This window comes from Globicephala melas, chromosome 8, assembly GCF_963455315.2.
Source record: "Globicephala melas chromosome 8, mGloMel1.2, whole genome shotgun sequence".
In the NCBI taxonomy this organism is placed as follows: Eukaryota; Metazoa; Chordata; class Mammalia; order Artiodactyla; family Delphinidae; genus Globicephala; species Globicephala melas.
In genome coordinates, this window is record NC_083321.1 from 68,886,493 (window position 1) to 68,902,852 (window position 16,360).

Genomic DNA, 16,360 nt, shown 5'->3' on the forward strand with positions numbered 1-16,360 from the left:
GATACACGTGCAATGAGAAATAATAGAAAATTTGACAGACTGATCCAGTATACCTAGAAAATCTAAGAGGGCCCTGAGTATTGACATGCAAATGAAGATGAGAACTCCCCATCAGAATCAGACACACTAGAAAAGGACTCACCGTCTACCTGAATTCCTATTCTTTCCCCTGGGGCAATCTGTTTTTTAAAAAAGAAAGAAGAGAGAAAGAATCATTAAAAAAAATTAAAAACCCTTCAGTTCCAATCACTCTTCAAACTTAGAACGACTTTCACAGCCTCAGTCAAGTTTGTCAAAAAGTAATTTTCTGCCTAATTTATTTTCGCAGGATGCAGACCTTCTCAGAGGCTGGAGGAAAACATCTCATTCCTACAAGGGTGAGAATGGAACTAGATTTCTTCCAAGGTTCCCTTCCTTCTGGCCACTTTGCAAGGGTACCAAGGACAGGCTCTGCTTAACCCAGCAGGTGCCCTGCTCTCAGGAAGCCTGGAGAATCCCTCCCCTCCGTGGCAGCACCAGGAACCTACTTTTGATTCCCTGCCATCGCTGATCTGTTAGCCCATGGTCACGGTCAATTGGAAACAGAAATCCTGGTTTCTTGGGGGCTGTTACACAGCTAACAATATGAAGAAACCCATGTGGTTTCTTGTTTACACAGGGGTCAAACAGAGGTGGAAGAAACTGAAAACCAATTTTGACTTCAGTTTTACTAAGTAATTTACAACAATGCAGGCAGAGATAAAAATCTTCCCAGAAAAGGAAAGCAGGCAGGTAAGTTCCTGTGGCTTTCTTAATGATCCCTAGTTTTTTTGCTTATCTTCTCTGTCTTTTTTATTTTTTAAAAGCTGCTCCTTTGCCTCATTATTTCTGTATATAAATGAGAAGAATTTTTGTTAGTGAATGGCCCTGTAGTGAATGACACCATTTCCCAGCACAGTATCTGTGTGTTTGGTGTCCCCATCCCATATCAGCGCACCCCCAACCTTTGCCTTTGTGCCCCAAATCCAGTTGCAGGCTGTCATGAAACATTAGTGATTTTTAATTACAGAGTCTATTTACCGTGATAGAAATGATCTCGCAGAGGAGAATTCGGGGCATGCACCGGCACTCTCAAACCGTTCCACTGTGCTTCTTTTTGTGCATTCCTGGACTCCCTTATTTTCCATCGAGAAGGTGGCTGAATCCCCTTGCAACTTCTGGAATTAAGATGCATAAACTATGGGTGATTTTGACATAGCAGAGAAAGGATGATTTTCGCCAGACCCTAAATTCACATGGATCTTGGGGAGATCTTGCTAAGTCCCAGATCGGCCTTGCCACAAAGAAGAAACGAGGGGAGAGAATACAAGAGTTCAAAGGGCAGAATGGGCCCCCTGAACTACCTTTGGTCAGCACCTATCACGGACTGGGCTGGACACCTTATACATACGACTCTTCACCATCCATTCTGACAAGAGCTCTCTGAGTTAGGTGGTCCTGTCCCCATGTTATGAATGGTTACCACACCTCCAACTGGAACGCTCCTCTCCCTCACCATCTGGTTACCTTCTCTTGCTCCTTTGGGATCACTCAGTCATTGCCTCTGAGAACCTTTCCCTGGCCTCCCCTCCTGACCCCCCTCCCCAGGGCTCTGAACTCCCACTGCAGCCTGCTCTTATGACCCTTATTATATGCTGTGTGCTAATCATTTGTTTACTTTCCCTCAGCCTCTACTAGACCCCTGGAGGGAGGAATTTGATCTTATTTATCTCTGTGGCTCTCAGACTTAGCACCATGCCTGGGGTATGGTCTGTGCTTAGTAATTGGTTCTGGAATGAGCTGAGTGAATGGCCCCTGAGAACACAGTGAGGGGTGGAGCTTCTGCATGGGGCAGGTCCTTTTGATTCCGAAGCCTTATCACAATAGCTTCTGTTCAAGACTTTTTATTAAGGAGTCATAGTATGCAGAGCATTGTTTCAGAAAAAAAAAAGGAGAGAGAGGAAAACTCATTATCCGAGTTTAAATTGATGTTAGAGGTCATGGTGAATCTTCCGGCATCCTCTGAGAATAGGCATGCAGTGGTACGCTGCTGTAACAACAAGGGGTAGACCTGCAGCGCTGTGTAGAGTGAATTCGCTGTTTGTGTAGACACCGGAGAAATCCCACCTCCTTTGCAACCCATCTGTGCCCCTGGGGGTCTCTAGGACTGGGGGATGACAGCACCTCCTGCTGCCTTCCTTCAGAATACAAAGATTTCAGAACATGCTGAAACACACCCAGCCCGAGAATTGAATCTCATCCCCTGTTATGAGCAGAATTGTGTCTCTACCTCTACCACCCACTCCCTGCCCAGAATTCATATGTTGAAAACCTAACCCCCAGTAACCTCAGAATGCAACGGTATTTGGAGATGGGGGTCTTTAAAGAGCAAATTCAGTAACAACGTGGTCATTTGAGTGGGCCACGATCCAATATGGCTGGCTGGTGTCCTTGTAAGAAGAGATTAGGATATGGGTATGTTATCGAATCAGGCCCCGATGCTCACCGCTTACAGAATCAATACTCACAAATGGTAGAAAGGGAAGGTGCCTTTAATCAGAATGCCGGCTATCTGGGGAGACGGTGGACTCAGCATCCCCCAAAAACCACCTCCGAAGATTCTACTTGGTCATGAAAGCTTTTGAAGGGAAACAGCGAAGTGATCTCAGTTAATCATTGAGATAGCGAGTCAGAGTCGGTGACATCCCCCACGGTGTGCAGGCTGGTCGATTCCTCGTGATCTTCCTCTAGATGTTATCTTGTTCACAGTTTGGTCATACAGTTTGTTCACCAGATTACTGAAGGGGAAGCTAGGGAAGAGATCTGGTTATCTGTTGATTACTTATTCTTCATTTCTACTTCTTTGATCTACAGAAAGAACCGACAAGTTAGGCAAAGTATTGTGTGATTAAAAGATTTGAAAGGTGTGCTAGGGCTGGAGATGAGTAGAGCATGGGGTTGCAAAGAGCTGCTTACATGTACACAGAGAGGGAAGACAATGTGAATACCCAGAAGAAGACAGCAATCTACAAGCCAAGGAAACATACCTCAGAGGAAACCAATCCTGCTGACACCTTGATTTCAGACTTCCAGAGTCCAGATTGTGAGCAAATAAATTTCCGTTGTTTAAGTCACCCTGCCTGTGGTACTTTGTTATAGCCACCCTAGCCAACTAACGCATCCCCAAAAGTAAAAACTGAACAAACAACTTTAATTTTCAAGCCGTGACAAGATATTTTTGAGTAGCCAAGTAGTGGATGGTCAAAATGGGACAGTTTTCCCTACACCAAGAAGGCATGGCAAAAGGAACGTACAGAGATGGACAAAACTCTGCATAATAATGTAATGTTCTACTTCTATTACGGTGCCAACGAAAAATCAATTAACAGTCAATCTAAGAAAGAAACAGAGAACTTAATTGAGCCAACCTGAGGATTATAACCTGGGAGACAGTCTTTCAGAAAGTTCTGAGGACCGTTTCACCCATTAGAGGTCAAAACAGTCATATACATTTTCGAGACAAAGGATTATACATCAAAGTAACATACTGACAGTTTATATAGTCCAGATCTGCATGTACAAGGTGGGTAGTGGGCCATCGTGACCCCTTACAGGATTGAGAAAGGAGTGTTATCTCCTAAGGAGTTACCTTTCTTGCACCAGGAGAAAATTGCTCTTTTCAGTCAAGCAGGCATTCCTGTGTTTTCTAAGGAGGTCTGGTTAGGTATAAATCAGATGCACGGTGCACACCAAAGAGGAGGAGTACCCCAAACAAGCAGAGAGAGAATTTTATGTTGAAAAATTTTCTAGTCCTGCCTTCAAAATAATTTTATTTCACCGATGGGCCAGAGTACTTCAGTGGATCCTGTTGCGGATTAGAAATGTGTTTCGTTTCCTCAATATGGATTTAGATTGTATTGTGCGCGCATGTGTGTGTGTTGTTAGTGTGCCAGTGTGTCCAAGTGCCCTAACAGTTATATCTAGGATCACCCAGAAAGCTGAAGAGGCCCATGTGCACCTCTCCTCAGCTAAGAGACTTTGAAGAGGACAAGTTAAAGCCGATCCTAAACTATTCTGTTACATTTGAGACTCGTTGGTACAACTCAGAGACTTTGTGAAATGTACTGATGCGATTTCTGTGTTCCCAGCGCTTAGGGCCAGAAAAACTCCTGTTAAAAAGAAACAACAGGGGCTTCCCTGGTGGCGCAGTGGTTGAGAGTCCGCCTGCCAATGCAGTGAGACACGGGTTTGTGCCCCGATCCGGGAAGATCCCACGTGCCGCGGAGCGGCTGGGCCTGTGAGCCATGGCCGCTGAGCCTGCGCGTCCGGAGCCTGTGCTCCGCAACGGGAGAGGCCACAACAGTGAGAGGCCTGCATACCGCAAAAAAAAAAAAAGAAAGAAAGAAAGAAACAACAGGCCCAAAATGAAGTCACTTGTGTTAAGGTCCCAAGTCAGCAAACCAAAACATAATACCCAACATAACTACAGCTACAACCTCCCCCCAGATTGTAACCTTTAACCATTCCACCTGGAATTACCTGGTTAGCACCCAAAAGGTCCCTTCCGTTCCCCTTAGGAGGTCGAGCCTGCCTAAAACAATGCATTTTTGGCTAACAGTTTCCCTTTTCTGCCCCTCTCCACCTTCCTTTTCTACAACTCATTGGAGCTTCTTTTTTATTGCTAGATGGAATGTTGCCTGACTCATCAATCGTTGAATAAAACCAATTCAATCTTCAAATTTACTCAGTTGAATTTTTGTTATTTAATACTCCTAAGGGTGGGCAGCAGGATTTCCATTAAAGGGTGATGGTTCTGTACGCTCTGAGCTTTGAAGAAGAATGCTCTACCTGAGGATGGAGATCCTGGCTGGGAATTGGGCTGTGTCCACCCAGCCCAGGGTTCCCCTCTGAAGGGTGAATTCTGCACATGCTTTACCATTGACTTTGAGGACAGCCATTTGGTTTTTCTTTAAGACCCTTTCCCCTCACCCCACCCTCACCCCCATTTATTATCATTCCCTCTGGTTAAGCTAGCTGTTTGGTAAAGTCTGACACACCCATTCATTGACTCTTGGGTGATGATGTTGTGGGAAGCAAAGGGTTTGGACAGTAAAGGGGGTGTGTGCACTACCCACTTGTACCCCTCCACTGATGCCCCACAAAGGGGCAACTTCCTACTGGGAGCCCTGTGCCCTGGCGGGCAGGCAGAGAACCAAGTGAGAGCTGGGAAGTGGTGATGAAGCATGGGCAGCATGGAAATGATGATCTCAGTGACTCAGGGACCTTCAGCGAGGATCTTGACTTTGGGGTTATAAGTATGGGTTGCAGATATAGGAGAAAAAGGAATTGCCCTAACAAGCCTTTTCAAAAGGGGGCTAAAACTTCCTCGGAACCCTCAGTCCCTGAATGGAAAGATGGAAAGAGCTGGATTTAAGGTAGATTGTTTCTCCTGCATGTCTGGCAGTCTGCCACCTGGACATTCTCAGGACGCAGCTCTGTTTGGGAGAGGACAGAGGCCCCGGAGGCACGTTGCTCCCCAGGACTTGTGCATGAACGCTTGGGCAGTCACAGGTGGTCAATAGGGTCCACTTGGAGCCCTTGTCTGAGGCTTATCTGGACTCACTAATGCAAGACACAGGAGAGCATCTGCTCCACAGACACGTGGGCAATGCCTGCAACCCTGACCATCAGGGAATTAGTGAAGATTTATGCTGGCTCATGCTGTTGCCCTATTCTTTCTTTCCTCTTTCTACTGCAGTAAAGCCTGAGTAGTCTCATGTAATTCTGGCCCTCAATAAACCATATCTTTTCTGTCCTCCATTTTCAGGAAAAAGAGGCAAAGCACAGGTAAACAAGCTGTGATTAGGAATTTATTATTTTAATCATTTTTTTCAGGGCACAAAGGAGGGCAAAAATAATACCTTACTTTACAAAGTCTTTACTTAACAGAGTGTTTTCATATCTGATAGCTCATGGTCTTCACAGTCTCCAAGGTCAGATATTATCTCCATGTTATAATTAAGGAAATTAGGGTTCAGAGAAACTGATTGATTTGTACAGGCCACACGGTTGGAAAGTGATCAACTGGGCCTCAAATCCAGTATTGTGACTCCACGTTCCACACTCTTTAATATCATATTAGCATTTATCAAGTGCCTACTATGTTCCAGGCTTCACATTGAAGGGTATGATTTATTATCTCATTAAATTGTGCACACTTCCCATTACAAACAGAACCTCTGATCCACCTCCAAATCAAGGTCATGTCCAAGACAGCAACATTGGAAAAGTGTGCCGGGGTAAGTCCCTATTCAGAAGCTTCTCTACTGATGGCTCAGGGAAAAGAAACAATGCTGCTTATAGTGACTCCTGGGGTTTGGAAATCTGTTCTGGGCATAGGGTCTTGAAGTTGAGCTTTGCATCTAGACTTTTAAGAGTCTAGACCAGTGCTGTCCAATGGAACTTTCTGTGAGTTCTAGTGGAGATGTCCTATATCTGCACCGTCCCATACAGTGGCCACTAGCCACATGTGGTTATTGAGCACTTGAGAGGTGGCCAGTGTGACTGAGGATCTAAATGTTTAAATTTCATCTAATATATATTGCTTTAAATTTAAATACCCATACATAACTGACTAGTGACTGCCATGTTGGATAGCATAAGATTCTAGACTATCAAATCATGCAAACTTGAATTCAAATCCCAAATCTGAATGTCCCAAATTCCCTAAGCAGCAGTACCCTAAACTGGGCATAACAAGATCTACTGAATAGAGATAATGGATGTAAAGTGTCCAGGAGAAGGCCTGGCACCTAAGAGGTGCTTTTTATTTGTCACAGTTGCAATCTCTTGGTTAAAGTCTCTAATCCCTGCCAGATGGTAAACTCCATGCGGGCAGTGACTCTACCTTATCAACATATGCATCCCTAGCAATTAGCACAGCCTGAGATAATAAAAATATACATCGGTGTCTCTTCCCTGGCTCCTGACCCAGGACTCCTGAAACCCTTGTAATTTCCTAAGTGATAAGAACCCTAGGAGCATCTTTTGTTCTAACATTTGGTGTTTGACCCTGTCCTGACATAGGGCTCCTAAATCCCATGTAAATTCCTAAGTGATAAGAGCAGAGCACTTGGACTATGTTTTGTTCTAATGAGGTGACTCCTGGCTGGGCACTGGGCACTAGAAAGGTCAAGTCATAATTAGAAGCTTGGAATTTTTAGCCCCTTCCTCTTTCTCCAAGGAGGGCAGAGGGGCTGGAAATGGAGTCAATAATAGATCGTATCTACGTGGGGAAGTTTCATTGAAATCCCAATTGCATAGGATGCAGAGAGCTTCCAGGCTGGTGAACACATCCATACCAGGAGGCTGACACACCCCAGCTTCATGGGGACAGAAACTCCTGTGCTCAGGACCCTCCCAGACCTTACCCTTTGTACCTCTTCATCTAGCTGTTCAACTGTATCCTTTATCATATCCTTTAATAAACTGGTAAATGTGTTTCCCTTAGTTCTGAGATGCTCTAGCAAAGTAATTGAACCTGAGGAGGGGGGCGTGGGAACCTCCAATTAGTAGCCAAGACAGAAGCTGTGGATAACCTGGGGACCTGCTATTTGTGATTGGCATCTGAAGGAGGATGGGAACATTCTTGTGGGACTGAGCCCTCAGCCTGTGGGATCTGACACCATCTCCAGATGGATAGGGTTAAATATTGAGTTAAATTGTATAGAACACCCTGCTGGTGTCCTACAGAGAATTACTTGTTGAGGTGGAAACCCCATACATTTGGTGACCAGAAGTGTCAGCTGTGTGAAAGTAACGAAGACTCACAGGAGAAGGGAAAATTGTAGGTTTTTCCAATTTACACAGTATACATAATAGGTATTCAATACATATGTCTTGAAACGAATTGAACAAAAGATGGCAAGCTGGGCTGAAGCAAGGCCAAAAAGGGTGATTGGTGCCCACTGTCTCCTCTGCCCTCAAAGTGCGTTTTTCCTGAATTGCACTTAGAGGTAACACCATCTGCCAGTATTGGAAGATATTACAAGAAACGATACCATAAAATTTGCGTTCCGCTGTTGTAAAGATGCAGCTGAAGGTGTTTTTCACTCTGTTAAACGGTGAGATTTTTATGAGGATATTTAGGATAAATCCAGATTTTATATTTAGGATAAAATCTAGGATAAATCTGCCTTAGAGTAGATTATCACTACTTGCGCGGTTACATTCTGTTTTATATCGTGACACTCTCAACTATATAGTGGTGAAGTTTTTGTGTTCGCATTGAGTACCACAGGATGTCTGAAAAGTCTGGGAATGTAGGATAAACTTATTTTTAAACAGCGTGTGAGTTACTTTTAACTAACTGACTAATATGCTGACTAATATGGATGTGTCCAAAATAAATGCACCACGGAATTTCAGATTGTTAATCCGAAAAAAAGAACAAATACATTATCTTCCCTGTGTTTTGAAACTTTTATTTTTGCCACTCTGTTTTATATTTATTGTACGTTTTTCAGATTAACCATTAGACCCACTGCTTAAAATTTAGAGGTACTTTACTTGCAAAGATGTCCGGAGGGGAAGCATATGATTTGAAAAAGTAACTGATCTATTGTCTAAAAATAAGCTTGCTCTACGTTTCCTGACTTTGAACATCCTGTAGAAAGCTTGCAGCCAAGCTGTGGGTCAGCTTTAGTCAGGGATTTGTTGTTATTGTTAAGAACAGAAACCACTAAAAAATTTGTTTTATATACAAATAAATGCATTCATTCATTCATTAAATAGATGAAACAGAATCTACTCAAACTAACTAAACCAAGAAGGGAGGGTGTCTGGAAGAAAATACCATCACACTGACGCTGAGAATAGTCTCTCTCCCAGGAGAGAGTCTGATTAGCTCTGTCCAGGCAATACTTTGCCCACCCCACTCCCCAATTCCTGGTCCAGTCGGCAGTGGCAGCAGAACCGGGTCCACCCCAGCACAAACTAGGCCGCAGCAAGAGGAAAGGGAAGAAGTGGCTGAGACTGATTTATCCTTAAGTGATGTCGCCTCCATTCTTTATGTTTTAGGAGTCCTCATAAGCTACATTAAATATTTTGTGGAAAGATGGAAAAGAGAGGTGGCGGGAGGGACTGAGGATCTGAGGGAACAAAGATGCAATTATCATTTATTTAACAAACATTTATCAAGTGTCTACAATATAAAACCGTATAAGACACAGTTCTCGTAAACCCAGTGAAAAGTTACTCTTGGTACCAACTTTGGCACAGGGCAAAGGTGACCAGCACTTGCTTTTCAGCTTCTACCTTTTCAGGCCTGCATGATAAAAGCCAGCATTCAGAGTGACAACCCAGGCACCCCAAGAGTTCCTATCATCACAGAAAGATGAACTTTGTATGTTCATGGAACTGAGGGCAGAAAAAGGAATTTGTTCATTTGGAAATATTTTCAACAAGATCTGGACAAAAGAGGCTTCAGAGTTAATTTTAAGTTCATCTTCTAGTAAACAGAACATTCCATTCCCCATCTAAGCCCTTTCTGTAAAAGATTCGTGTCAATGAGTATTGATAAGTAAAGAAGAACTGAAAAAAAAAAGGAACTGCCACAAAGGAACTCCATGGGGAACATCATTTAATGGTAGACGCAATCTGAGTAAATGCTGCCTGCATGATCTGCAGGTTCCTGTAAAGTGTGTCAAAGATACGTCAAAATAGGGAAGCACCAAACCGAGCCTACTGTTTTTACACATCAGACTGAGGAACTCTGGGAAAATCTTAGAGGGGGCTGCTGTTTGGCAATTATAATAATAGCTAACACATCAGACACCACTATGCTAGGCACTTAGTATACAAGATCTTCTTTAAATAAGATACAGATACATATACACGTGCCTTGTATATAACTCTGAGAAATAAGTTATTATCACCCCCATCTTAGAGATGAAGAAACTGAGTCTTGAAGAGTGAATAAAGCCTTTTGATTACTTAACACAACCCGTTTTTAAGAACTTTTTGTGGCTTAATAAGTTAATGTCTAAAGAGCAGAATATAAAGTTGAAAGTATACTGAGTAACTACTCAGTAGTTGTCCAGTTGTCCAGTTGTCCAGAATCTAGGTAATTCTGGCCTGGAAATAGATTTTGGAGGACCTAAATTAGTCATTTACTTAAGTGGGTTTTAATTCTACAATTTAAATCACCCACAACTTCCATCCCAACTCATGCAGAGAAGTGACCACCACTTATAAAAATCCATAAGGAGTCTGATTCCTTTTTTTTAATTAATTAATTTATTTATTTTTTGGCTGTGTTGGGTCTTCATTGCTGCACGCAGGCTTTCTCTAGTTGCAGCGAGTGGGGGCTACTCTTCGTTGTGGTGCATGGGTTTCTCAGCATGGGCTTCTCATTGCGGTGGCTTCTCTTGTGGAGCACGGCCTCTAGGCACGTGGGCTTCAGTAATTGTGGCTCGCGGGCTCGAGAGTGCAGGCTCAGTAGTTGTGGCACACAGGCTTAGTTGCTTCGCGGCATGTGGGATCTTCCTGGGCCAGGGCTCGAACTCGTGTCCCCTGCATTGGCAGGTGGATTCTTAACCACTGCACCACCAAGGAAGTCCCAGGAGTCTGATTCTTGAGTTCAGTTGTGGAACTCAGCCAAGAGGCTTTTTAACTCCAGCACACATGTGATGGGGTAGCGTAATCACATTGAGTCAAGATCAGATCTGACAACAGGGAGGTCATCTATTAAAGAAAATCATTTGAAGATCACCGCAGAATTGCTTATTAAAAGCCATCATAAACCATGGTGCAAATATTGATACTTTATTAAAATTTTTATTACTGTCATTTTAAGTGAATGGCTTAGCAGCCTACTTGTCTGTTCTGGGGCACCCCAACTTGCCTGTAATGAGTTGACCTTATAAAATCAGTGAAATCAGACCACACCATAAAAACTGGGGCTGGGCAGCCCTGTGAGGGCTTCTCTGCAAAATCAACAGTCGACAACAAAGGCTGTACTATCGGACCAGGACAATGTCACGTGGAACGCAGAAGGAATGAAGTTGCTTTTGGCAAGAATATAAGATCAGTAGATAGTTTGGGAGCAACAGAAGAGGAAAAAGCACTTACTTTTTCAGTTTTGTGGTCACCAATGTGGGTGACCCACTGTCCCCTGGTACCCTTTTACTTTCTAGTTGAGCGTTTCCTCCTGGCCTTACAGGCCTTTTCTCCAGGCTCTTAAACAGAAGGAAACATTCTGTCCGTTTCTCTGTCATTAACTCCTGAGCGTGTATGCTCTTCTCTCTCTTCTGGTAATCACACTGTATTAGTGTAATTCAGCATTATCTTGTTTCACTGTGGTCTGCGCTACAGGGAGGGCGGGGATCTGACGTGGAAAGCAAATGTCCCCTAAGGGAGAGCAAGTGAGCAAGGCCATTCTAGCGCATGGTGGGGGGGGGGGGCGGGGGGGTGGGGAGCGGGGTCGGGGGAGGGGCGGGGTCGGGGGGGAGGGGAGGGGAAGGGTGAGGGTGAGGGGAGGGGGAGGGCATGAGGGGGAGGGGCGGGGGACGCTCTGCTGCTTCACCCCACCCCCCACCCCTGGCTTGCAGCTCCAGGTTTTCACATTGGATATGACAGCCCTGGAAGTTCTCCCCCCAAAAGTATAAAAGAGGGCTTCCCTGGTGGTGCAGTGGTTGAGAGTCCGCCTGCCGATGCAGGGGACGCGGGTTCGTGCCCCGGTCCGGGAAGATCCCACATGCCGCGGAGCAGATGGGCCCATGAGCCATGGCCACTGAGCCTGCGCGTCCGGAGCCTGTGCTCCGCAACGGGAGAGGCCACAACAGTGAGAGGCCCGCGTACCGCAAAAAAAAAAAAAAAAAAAGTATAAAAGAGCATATGTAAAGTTAGTTTTTAATGCAGTCTTAAAGGACAAGGGGATATTCTGAAATGGGGTTTTGGAGGCCAAAACATTTAGAATACATGTGAATATATAAGAAAATGGTTGTGGTGGTGGTCTCTGGGGAGAGGAACTGAGAGACTGGGATGGGGATGTATAAATCCTCTTACACATTTTGGATTTTGCATCACATTTTTTAAACAGGCTTTTTTAAAATTGAAGTACGGTTGATTTACAATGTTGTGTTAGTTTCAGATGTACAGCAAAGTGATTCAGTTATACATATTATTTTCAGATTCTTTTCCATTATAGGTCATTACAAGATATTGAATATAGTTCCCTGTGCCATACCAACCTTGTTGTTCATCTATTTTATAGGTAGTAGTGTGTATCTGTTATTCCCAAACTCCTAAGTTATCCCTCCCCCACCCTTCCCCTCTGGTAACCATAAGCTTGCTTTCTATGTCTGTGAGTCTGTTTCTGTATTGCAAATAAGTTCATTTGTATCATTTTTTTGATTCCACATATAAGTGATGTCATATGATATTTGTCTTTGTCTGACTTACTTCACTTAGTGTGATAATCTCTAAGTCCATCCATGTTGCTGCAAATGGCACTTTTTCATTCTTTTTTATGGCTGAGTAATATTCCATTGTATTGTACCACATCTTTTTTATCCATTCATCTGTCGATGGACATTTAGGTTGCTTCCATGTCTTGGCTAGTGTAAATAGGGCTCTTTGAACATTAGTCACCCACCATCTCTTCATCCGAATATCCAATCGGTCAGAGAAGAAGTCTGTGAAATTGAGTTTGGGGGAGGGAGTAGCATTTCCTAAACCAGTTCCAGCTCTGGTGTCAGCTTTGGAAGGTCCAGTGCTAGGTTTATAAAAGCAGGAGGCAAGACAGCTGTTGACTATCATCACAGCTGCTGCAGCTCTTGCTGGATCGACTTAGTTCCTTTTTCTCTGGAGGTAGGGACTTGCAGGGGGCAGGGGACAAACTGCAAATTACACAGTGTCAGGGTTTCTTGTAAAAGAATTGGGCGGGGGCTGGGGAGTGCGGTGGGGTGGAGGGATGGGAGGGGTGGGGAATGCCCAGCATGTTCTGCGGAGTCTTGCACAGGAGAAAGGATGGATGGGCCAGGACTGCTTGGAAGTACCAGCTATGGCCCTGGGATCGTGACTCTTGCCAGGGCGTGAGACTGGCAAGTATTTTACTTTTCAGTTGACACTACCATGTCCCAGGCTCCGGGCTAGGCTGTGAAGTGGGGAGCGGGGTGCTGGGCAGGAGCAGAGTGGAGGGGAGGGGAGGAGAGAGGCAGGCCTGGAACGCTGTGGCCTCACCCGCCCCGTGCTCCCCTCTAGCAGTGACTGAAGGAAGGAACCCGCCACCATAGGCAAAGATAAGACCCGTATCAGTATCGTTGTCATCGGCCACTTGGACTCTGGCAAGTCCGCTACCGCCGGGCATCTCATCTACGAGTGTGGGGGGATCCACAAGAGGACCATCGAGAAGTCTGAGAAGGAGGCAGCCGAGGTAAGGCACCCACGTGCGATGTTGGCCTCTAGGAGCTGGGGTTGGGGGGATGGATGTCCTGCTTCTCGGTGGGTCCAGCGCAGAGAGCAGGGTGCGCTGTGAGGTCTAAGGCGACACAGAATTCCCTGGGGTAGGTCAGTCTGCTGGCCATCGATGTGCTCTACTCACTCCCCACCCCTCCCCAGATGGGTAAGGGCTCCTTCAAGTACGCCCGGGTGTTGGACAAACTAAAGGCAGAGAGAGAGCGTGGCATTACCATCCATATCTCCCTGTGGAAGTTTGAAACCAGCAAGTACTACATCACCATCATCGATGCCCCATGAACATGATCATGGGCACCTCCCAGGTAAAGCAGCCCTTGTTCCCAGGGCCCTCCCTTTCGGATGGGGGCGGGGCAGGCGCAGAGGAAGGGAGGAAACTCAGGCTTTATTTCTGGGACTCTGGGAAGGAGGGTATCATAAGCCTCAGAAGGTTTTCCTCATCCATGCCAATCATCAATTCTGAAAGAACCAGAGGAGGACAGACTCTGTGAGGCTCAGATACGGGCCCCCTTTCAGGCTGGGGCAGGGACCAGGTTTTCTGACACCTAGACAAGTAGATCACTTGGGGTCTGTCTGGGAGGAAGGAACTACAAGCTCATTTATGGGACTAGGTGAGAGTTTGACTGGGAGGCGGGACCTCTGTGCACAATAGGAACCAAGGGACCCACGAACTTATCAACTTCTGGGGAGCATCCCGTCCCCGAGCTTTCCCAAGGGACCCGGGACTGCCCGAAACTCTAGCAGGCTTCCCAGCCCGGCCGGCGCCCCCTCCCCTAACTAAGCCCTTGACCCCGTAGTGTCTGTGTCCTGCAGGCCGACTATGCAGTGCTTATCGTGGCCGGCGGCGTGGGCGAGTTCGAGGGGGCATCTCCAAGAACGGGCAGACCCGCGAGCGCACGCTTGTGGCCTTCACCTTGCGCGTGAAGCAGCTGATCGTGGCCATCAACAAGATGGACTCGACCGAGCCCGCCTACAGCGCAGCGCGCTTCCCGGAGATCACGGAGGAAGTGAGCGCCTACATCAGAAGATTGGCTACAACCCTGTGTCCGTGGCCTCCGTGCCCATCTCGGGCTGGCACAGCGACAACATACTAGAGCCCAGCAGCAACGTGAGTGCGGACCGGGTCTGCGGGCGGGCGGAGTGGGTCCTGGTCCTGGTCCTGGCCCTGGGGTGGGTGTGCTGAGAGCAATGCCCCAGGCTCACCTCCACTACGTTCTGCATCCTCCCGCAGATGCCCTGGTTCAAGGGCTGGAAGGTTGAGCGAAAGGAGGGAAACGCCACCCAGGTGACACTGCTAGAAGCTCTGGATTGCATCCTCCTGCCCACTCGCCCTGTCAACAAGCCCCTGAGGCTGCCTCTGCAAGACGTGTACAAGATTGGAGGCGAGGCGACAGGGCTTCTTGAGGAATGAAGGAATTGAAAATGAGGTCTGGACTTGCCAGGACTTGCCAGGGTTCAGATCCTGACTTCTGAGCTGTGATAAAGTGTAAAGCCCCCAGCGTTTCCAAATTATCTGACACAGAAGAAACAGCCAGTCCTGTAGGTGGCCTTGGTCCTTGAGCCCCAGGACCAAGGGACTCCCCCAGAAGCCAGTTCTCACTGGGTGGATCTAGAATCTTTCTGACTGCCCTTCTTCCCATTGGACAGGCATTGACACTGTGCCCTTGGGCCGTGTGGAGACCGGCTTCCTGAAACCTGGCATGGTGGTCACCGTTGCCCCCAGCAACGTCACCACTGAGGTCAAGTCTATGGAGATGCACCACGAGGCCCTGCCCGAGGCCCTGCCCAGTGACAAAGTGGGCTTCAACGTGAAGAATGTGTCCGTGAAGGACATCTGACATGGCAACGTGGTCAGAGACAGCAAGAACGAACCCCCCATAGAGGCCAGCAGCTTTGTGGTGCAGGTAGGTGCCCAGGAAGCCAAGGGCCTTGGTGCTTGGTGGTGATGGAAATGCTTCTTAGAAATTAGTCCCAGTTCAGCGGAAGCCCCAGGTTGGTTGAGGGTTGGCCCCAGATCACAGGTGCCATCCAATCTCTTCTAATTCCATCCTCCTTCCCCGCCAGGGTATAGTCTTGAATCACCCGGGACAGATCCATGCCGGTGCTGGACTGCCACATGGCCCACGTCTCCTGCAAGCTTGCTGAACTGAGGGAAAAGATTGACCGGCGCTCAGGCAAGAAGCTGGAGGACAACCCCAAGGTCCTGACGCAGCCATAGTGCAGATGGTCCCCAGCCAGGCCATGTGTGTGGAGACATTCTCTGAGCACCCACCTCTAGGTGAGCCAGGGACTGGTGGCTGCTGAGTCCTGGGAAGGAAAGCACCTCTGACGGAGGCCAAGGAGCCTTTCTCCTTCAGTGTCACTTTACAGAAACCCCATTCTTCCTTCCTCCTCCAGGCTGTTTTGCTCTGCAGGACATGAGGCAAACAGTGGCCACTGGAGTCATCAAGGCGGTGGAGGAGAAGACAGCCTCTGCGGCCAAGTTCAGCAGTGAAGGCCAGCAAGAAATGAAGCGTGTCCTCGGCAACCTCCACTATATGAGATACTGCTATTGACAGAATAAAAGTAATCATAAAACTTAAACTAGCTGTCTTGGTTTCTTCCAGGGAGGAAAGCATCAGGTTAATGAGGAAACTCTGGGTAGAAGAACAACTAATTTAAGGCCCATAGGCTTCAAAGTTTTATGCTGTGGGTGGTGAACACAATTCAGGGTCTTACCTCCTTCTCCCACCCAGGGCTCTTTCCCATCCTCTTCCCATTTCCCTCGAACCTAATCACCTCTGGCTGGTCCTCTCTGTGAGGAAGAGGAATTGTTTGGGGATGTGATAAAGTGTATTCACAATGGCATAGGGTAGGATCCCAGTAC

The 16,360-nt window shown here is 46.7% G+C and overlaps 1 pseudogene; it reads left to right on the top strand.

The window, feature by feature from the left end:
- Positions 1–13,315: 13,315 nt before the first annotated feature.
- Positions 13,316–16,049, top strand: LOC115867538 (elongation factor 1-alpha, oocyte form-like; annotated as a pseudogene).
- Positions 16,050–16,360: the final 311 nt, after the last annotated feature.